This window comes from Ursus arctos, unplaced genomic scaffold, assembly GCF_023065955.2.
Source record: "Ursus arctos isolate Adak ecotype North America unplaced genomic scaffold, UrsArc2.0 scaffold_24, whole genome shotgun sequence".
Classification (NCBI taxonomy): Eukaryota; Metazoa; Chordata; class Mammalia; order Carnivora; family Ursidae; genus Ursus; species Ursus arctos.
This window is the reverse complement of record NW_026622919.1, coordinates 40,594,218-40,601,925: the sequence shown is the minus strand read 5'-3', so window position 1 is coordinate 40,601,925 and position 7,708 is coordinate 40,594,218.

The following is a 7,708-nucleotide window of genomic DNA, read 5'->3' as shown; positions in this document are numbered from 1 at the left end:
GGCACGGCCCCGTGGCCTACGGAGGAGGGGGTTGTCCCGCGGCCCCCACCTGCACCCCAGAAAGGGGATGTCAGCCCCCACGGGTGGGGCACAGGCCTGTTGGGACGTGCGCACGTGTGTCAGGAGAGCTGGGCCACCACATGTATGTTCATGGAAGCTGCAAAGGGAGCCTGGGGAGCAGTGCTGCATGGCGGCCCAGGGTTCTCTGGGGCCTGACGGGAACAGGCAGTGCAGGTGATCCCTCAAGGGCCAGGGGCAAACACGGATGTGCAGAGAACTATCCGTCCACAGGGTCTGGCCCTCTGTCTGTCTCTCCAGTCCCTCTGATACCTTCAGGATGTCTCCTCGTGTGTGTGTGTGTGTGTGTGTGTGCGCGTGCGCGCACGTAAGGGCGTGGGCACCCAGCTGTGGATGTATGCACTCCCTCCTGCGTCCGTGGGCATGTGGGTCTTTCCAGGTGTCTGTACCTTTGTCTCCTGGGGTGGCGTACATCGGCATCTGTGTCTTTCCCCCATCTGTGTGTGGGTCTGCGACCCTATGTCCTACGTCCATGTCCTCTTGTAGGTCATCTGTGTCTGAGCTCTGGGTCAGCAGTCTTGTCTGTGTGTGTATCTGTGGGTCTGCGCAGGTGGAGATGGGCAGGGGGCTTGGTTCTGTATCACGATCCCAGAGCTACTCTTTATAAGCTCTGGAAGACAGAAAAAGAAACCCACATGGTTGTGGCCCTGTGTCTGGCCCCTCAGAGTCCACATGGAGAGTGGCGTGCCTGGTGAGCCCTTGGAATTGGTCCCCACTGCTCCCATTTGAACCCCCACCCACCCCCCTGCCCCCCTCTGCCCAGGTCCTGCCCATCTTTCTCACTGCTTCCTTTTTCATCTTCTTTGTCCTACCCTGTGTCTCCTGTTCCTGGCCATTCTTTCCCTCCTCCCTCTTCCCCACTTGTCCTGGTTTCTAAGCCCACTTGTATCTCCTCCTGGAGCTAAAGGCTGCAGGGACCTAGTGGTTGATCTGTTGCCCAGCAATGCCTGGGATTTGGCTTCTGGCCTCAGGGTATGGAGGGGTAGTCCCTCCCCACTTACTCTATCTCATTCCAAGGAAGGAGGTAATGCTAACCTTGGCTGGGGGATGGTGATGGTCATCTGGCTCCAGTGTGGAGTAGATCTAAACATTTGGAGTCTTCCTGGCCTAGGCAGGGAGCAGTCATTTCAGAAAGGAGAGTGCTGACGCAGATAATAAGGAACCCATCTGTGAGTGACGGTTAGCGGTGTCCTCCTCCGTACTTACCTCTCGAGTCTCAGTTTCCTCATCCATTAAAAAGGGAATAATATTATTTACTTATAGAATTGTTGTGAAGATTAGATAAGACTATGTTTAAAGTTCCTAGCATGCTCTCTGGTATACAGTAGATGTTCAATAAATGTGTGCCCCCTTTCTCTTCACCAGGCCTGGTTTGCCCACTTGGGTGTAGGAATTGTGTTCTGGGGCTAGAATAGGGGCCCTGACTCAATCCACCTTTCTCTGGGGCTCATGTCAGCAATCAAAGACTTGTTCCCTTAACCTAATAATCAGTGGAGTTTCACAGTGAAAGAGCAGCTGTTGGGACCTTCTAGTGTATTTGTTAATTGCTCCTCTCTGGTGTATATGGGGCTAATTGTTATTTTTAGACTCACGGGTATTTCCATATGGATACCCTGGGCACAGAGAACATGGAAGTTGTAAATTGGAGGCTGCTATTATTGCTACCAATCAGCATTATTCTGAAGGCCCTAACCAGTGCAATAAGATAAGAAAAAGAAATAAGGGACATAAATATGAGAAGGAAAGAAGGAAAACCTTCAAAAATTACAATGATGTGATTGTTTACTTACGAAATCTAAGAGTATCACATAAAAAACTATTAGGACTAGTGAGAGAACTTAGTAAGGTACCAAAACATATGTTAAGTATAGAAAAACCAAAACCATGTCTGTGCAACTAAAACAGCCAAGTGGAAAATAAAAGGAGATGAAAGATCCTATTTGCAATAGTAACAACATTATACAGTACCCAGGAATAAACTTAATAAGAAGTACATGAAATCTCCATGAAGAAAACAATGGAACTTTACTGATAGACATAAAATAAAGCCTGAATAAATATTAAGGCAATCAAGTTCCTAATGGAAACATCAATATAATATTGTAATGATGTCAGTTCTACCCTAAATAATCTATAAGCTGAATGTAATTCAAATCAAATCTGATTTTTCACCCCCTGAACTTGACAAGTTGATTCTAAACTTCGGGGAAGAGTTAATACGTGAGAATAGCCTAAAATTTTTAGAAAAGAAGACCAATAAGGAGAACTTGCCTTCCAGATTTCCAAATGTTCTATAAGGGCTTCTGCAATTAAAACAGTGTGATTTTGGTGCAAATTAGCAAATAAATTAATGGAAGATAATAGAGTCCAGGATAAATGGGGATTTTTGAGAATTGGGTATATAATAACAAATGTTCTAAGCAGCAGGAAAGTGTAAAAAATTCAGTGAATGGACTTGGGATAATGGATTTCCCATTTGTTTTTTTGTTTTTGTTTTTGCTTTTTAAGATTTTATTTATTTATTTGAGAGAGAGAGAAAGCATGAGCTGGGGGAGGGGTAGAGGGAAGGGCAGAGGGAGAAGCAGGCTCCATCCCTGGGATATGACCTGAGTCAAAGGCAGATACCCAATGGACTGAGCCACCCAGGCGCCCCTGGGTTTTCCATTTGAGAGAAATAAAGTTAAATCCTACTTCACACTATTCATTTTAAAAACCCAGGTAGATGAAAGACTAATGTAAAATAAAAACCATACACATAAATTTTTAAAATACAGAAAACATTTTAATAATTACAGAGTAGAGAAGGCAGTTTTTGTTTTTTTTTTTTAAAGATTTTATTTATTTATTTGACAGAGATAGAGACAGCCAGCGAGAGAGGGAACACAAGCAGGGGGAGTGGGAGAGGAAGAAGCAGGCTTCCAGCAGAGGAACCTGATGTGGGGCTCGATCCCATAACGCCGGGATCACGCCCTGAGCCGAAGGCAGACGCTTAACCGCTGCGCCACTCAGGCGCCCCAGAAGGCAGTTTTTAAGCATGGCATCAAATCCAGAAACCACGAATGAATATGTTGATAGACTTGACTAAGTAAAAGTTACAAATTTCATCAGAACAAAATATACCATAAACAAAGAAAGCTAAATGATGAAAAAAAATTTAACACCCCCCGCCCCCCGCAAAACCCCCGAACAACCCAGCCTGGAAGAAAATGTTGCAGCATATATAATAGACCAAGAATTAATATCAATAATATATAAAGAGCTCCTCTAAATACGTCAAATGATCTTCGGAAAATGGGCCAAGGACACGAGTTATCAATTCAGAGGTAAAATACAAATGGCCAATAAACAGATGGAAAGATTTTCTTTTTTAACGATTTTATTTATTTATTTGACAGAGAGAGAGAGACAGCCAGTGAGAGAGGGAACACAAGCAGGGGGAGTGGGAGAGAGAGAAGCAGGCTCCCATCAGAGGAGCCTGATGTGGGGCTCGATCCCAGAACGCCGAGATCACGCCCTGAGCTGAAGGCAGATGCTCAATGACTGAGCCACCCAGGCGCCCCAGATGGAAAGATTTTTAACTTCCTTTAAAATCAAGGAAACGTAAATTGATTCAGGGACCAAGGGTCCCAGAGGGGCTCTGATGGGATGCCATGAGAGACTGTGATTTTTCACCTTCCTACAGACTCTGCTTTTGATGGCGAGGTGAACTTCTTTTTCTTGGGAGACAGGATCCACCCCTGCCCGGGGATTGGGTGCAGGCTGGGGCTCCCTCTTTCCTTTTGGGAAGTACTACTTCCTCATTGCAGGCCGTCTGGGAGTTGAAGCAGGAGCCTTGGGGATTCCAATGTTTTTGGACTGCAAAGGGGGTTTGTGAGGTCTTTCTTCTCATTCTCCATCTCCAGACAGGACCATCCTCTCCTTCTCTCATCATACTGGGCCCTCAGAGTTCTCTCCTAGATCCAGAAAGTCTGTCCTGGTGTCTAACCTCAACTCTAGCTGTTGCAGTGTTGGCTTTGTTCTCCTTGGAAAGGACTTCTATCTGGAGGTTTGGTCTCCCACACTCCAGCACCCTCATTTCAGGGCCTGTAGTAAAGTCGGGCTCTGGCCTGGATGGACTGTAGCTGGGTGTTGAAACAGACAGGGGCCAGGGGAAGCTCCGTCTCTCTGGAGACTGGAGGTCAGAATCCTTTCACAGCCTGCTGCTGAGCTCTGCCCAGGGCTGGGCTGCTTTGAGCGGGTATCAGCCCTCGGTGGGGATGGAAATCCCTGGTGCCAATATCTGCCATACTCCTGACCCGTGCAAGACTCTGGTGGCCCCAGGGAGAAGGAAGAGCAGGTTTCCACCATGGGGAGCCCCAGTGTGATGGAGGAGGGGCTCCCTCCATGCACCCCACATCAGGACTAGCCATCTCCTGTCTGCTTTTGTTCGTGTGGGCCGGACTTATCTCCCCAGAATGGGTTCCCAAGACTGAGCCTGCCACTTCCCAGGCCTTCCGAGTCTCACTCCGTTGGCAGGGAAGACATTTAAGATCATCTGCAGAGGAACTGGGCCCAAGTAGAGCTGCCCTGAGGCCCTGAGGCCCCAGGGCCCCACGTCAGAGAAGGGTTGGAGAGATCTGGGGCTAATCCGCATGGGCTTCCTGGGGGAGAGCAGGCAGTTCTGTGGCTGCCGATGGCAGAGGAGCATTGGCCACAGTTTCGGAGGGTGTGTGGCGGGGGCACCCGGTTAGGAGGTCTGGGCCTGTTCTGGTTGGCTGACCCTCTGGGAAATTCAGGGAGTTTCCAAGCTGAGAGCTTGGTGGAGGGTGGGGGGGTCTGGGAGGGAGGGACACAGCTTGAGTCCTGCTGGGGGAGAAGGACAGGCTTCTCCTGGCTAGTCTTAATCCCCCCTGCTTTAGGAAGCAAGGTTGTGGGGGTGGGGAAGAGCGATGCCAGTGGGTGTGTGTGTGTGTGTGTGTTCACTGGTATCAGTATCTGTGTGGTACAGGTGTACCTGTGTGTGAGTGTGCAAGTCTTTACATTTCTGTTCTCATGCTCCCATTACCTCTCTGGGTGTACATTAAGTGTGTGAAGCGATACTGTGATCTTGGGCGTGTCCGTACCAGAATCTGTGTCTCAATGTGTGTGAGCATCTGTGTACTTGTGAGAACACTCAGGTCCGATGCTGTGTGCACCAGCGTCTGTGTTTATGCGGGGGCCTGACCGACTCGTGTGTGTGTATGTGTGTGTGTGTACAGACAAATGTCTGCGACTGTGTCTGCGTGTGCTTCTGTGAATGACTGGGGTCTGAAGGGCTGTAACTTTGCACACCTGAGTGTCTATGTGTGTGTGTAACTGTGTGTATGCAGGAACTCACGTCTGTGTACGTGTTTGTGATTGTTCTGTGTCTAAGAGTCTGTGGCTCTGTGTATACATGCGTGTAGGTCAACCTGCCCTTAAGAGCAACTGTTCGGAATCCCTGTCCCGATCTTTCCAATCAGGCTGCTCCATCCTCTTGCCCCCCCTCTTCTTTGTCCCCTCCTCACCCCCTCCCCTCCCTGAAGTTGAGGGCTCACCCTTTTGACTGCTTGCCCCTAGCAAAACCTCACGGCTCTGTTACCATGACTAATGGGGCCCAGACTGGGGTGGAGGTTGCGTGGGGCACTCTTTTCAGTCTGGCACCCACCAGAACCTCGGCCATCCCAGTCCTACCCCACCCCTCACCCCCTCGCTGTATCACCCTCCAGCCTACACAGCTCATCTCTCCCTCTTCAGGAAACAGCCTTCCTTCAGAGACTTTGGCGAGACACAGAAGTCATGGTCTGAGTACCCCAGGGGACCTATTCTAGATTTGAAGACCCTAACCCCCAGAGCTGCCCTTGACCTAAGGCCCAAGTCAAGATGAATCCAGGGAGTGGGATCAACGACCCTGCTTCCACCTTCTCCATCTCCCTAACTAGGGCTCCCTTGCTACCCTGCCAGTTTCTCTTTGAAAACTTGGCTTGATAGGTCTTCCCTGGGTTCTCTGGCTGCCAGTTGCCCCTGGGGTTGGGACTGGCCAGGAGGAGGAGGGGGGGAGGCAAACGGGACACTCCCAAGACCCTAGTGGACAGGGGCGGGGCAAGGGGGTAAAGTAAGAGATAGCTGAGAAATCTGGGCCTATCTGCTGAGCCTAAGGATGACATTGGTTCAAGGTCACACAGCGCTCCATGCACAGTAGTCTGGAAAGGGGCTTTGAGGGCAGTGTGTCCAACTTGCCTGTGGGAGCAAGAGGCCCCCCTATGCTTCTGACCCATTCATTCATACAACAGTCCCTGGGCCAGGCCCTGCGCTAGGAACTGGGGACACAGCGGCATGAGGCAGACCGCCCTTAGGTTGGTCCCAGCCTCACTTGCTTCTCCAGCAGCAGGGAGTTCACTACCACAGAAGTCCTTGAGTCCCAGCCCTGAGCAAATGCAGCCTCTAGGAGACACCGGAAGCCCCCCTCCCCCACCCCCTGCTACCTTTCTGGAAGTCAGGGGAGAAAGGGTGTGGGTGCCCAGGCAGGGAGGGTGCAGCCCCTCGTCCCCATGATGCCCCGTCCACCTGCCGCAGCCCCGAGTGTATGCAGGAGGAACTGAGCTGCTAGCTGCCTGCACAGACCAGACCTGGGCTGACAGGCCCTTCCTTCAAAGGCTGGCCCAGTCCGTGCCACTTTATTGCCTACTAATGACGGTGATTAGGCAGACAGGTGCTACCTGCCTCCTGTGTCCACCCTCCTGCCTGCTGAGAAGGACAGTTTCTGAGCACCCGGGGGAGGCCTGCCCCGCGCACTGCCAGGGCAGCCACCACTGCCGGCCCCTCAGCCGTCAGGCCAGTTTTTGCCCACCTCGTCCCCAGAGAACGTGGGGCCAGTTCAGTCCTCATCTGCTGGGACTGCTGTGTGGCCGCAGTCCTCATCTGGCCCTCTCTGAGCAGGACTGAGGCGGAAGTGGGTAGGTAGGAAGGGAAGCTGAGGCCAGTGGGTGGGGGCACGCGCCCCTGAGAAGCACACCTACCTCTTCCCCAGCTAGGGTTGGACTGGGCACCCAGCTAGAATCCCGAAGAAAGTAGTAGCAGAGGGGCTTCCTAGCAGATGAGCTGGGGCTGCTCCTTAAGAACCCACTGCATTGTGGGTAAGTCCCTGGAAAAAAATCCCACCATTCTGCAGGGGCTGGCCCACCACTCCCAGTTGGGGGGTGCTGTTGCCTAGGGCCCCGGGTAGTGGGGGAGGGGGGTCCTAGTGTGGATCTGGGTGGGAGCTGTGATTTATGACGGTGCTTCACGAGTGAGGAATGCCAGCCTGGGGGGCTGGGGGGGGCGGAGCCTCTTGCCTGACACTCCTCATTCTGCTGGATGTCTGCCATGTCCTGTCAAGATTCTCTTGTCCCCTGGGGACAGCCATGTTCTCCCACATGCGGCAGCCCCCTCCCATCTGTACCTCGAACCTCCAGCTCAGGGAGGACAGAGTGACGGCCCAGCTGAGGGGGAATCCAGAACTGAATCCTTTCTGGTTTTCTGTCTTCACAACTCAGCCCCCTTTGTTAGTGGGCATGAGAGTGAGGGTAAACGCCCTTTTCTCTCCCACTGCGGTGGGAGGGGACTAGATGAGACTTTTGGAAACTTCCATCCT